Below are 403 nucleotides of genomic sequence, written 5' to 3' on the forward strand. Positions count from 1 at the left end.
TGTGCACAGCTGACCCTCTCTGCAGCCTGCGCGAGCTGACTCCAGCACACCACCGCTTATGACACGGCAGGGGCGGCCAGCAAGACCGATGAGAAGAGGGTCTCTTTTCTCCCTGGCGCGCCTGTTCTGTTCAGGAACTGTCAACCTGAACTTTCGGGTGCACGCCTCAGCACTTTCTTCTCTCGCTTTCCATTCAGTATCAGAGGATTCCTTTGAACTAGGAACATCTCTGCGTTGATTGTTAAGCTTTAATTCTCACAGGAGAGCACTTTCCCCAGGTTTCTAGATTTCTCCACTTATTTTTCTCAGTATTTGGAAAAACATAACACCTCAGAAATGCTGGGAAGGAATTTCTGATTGAAAAACGAATCCAGGAGATCCAAGTCAAACCTATTTCCTTGAA

Source organism: Galeopterus variegatus, unplaced genomic scaffold, assembly GCF_000696425.1.
Source record: "Galeopterus variegatus unplaced genomic scaffold, G_variegatus-3.0.2 Scaffold1578, whole genome shotgun sequence".
NCBI lineage: Eukaryota > Metazoa > Chordata > Mammalia > Dermoptera > Cynocephalidae > Galeopterus > Galeopterus variegatus.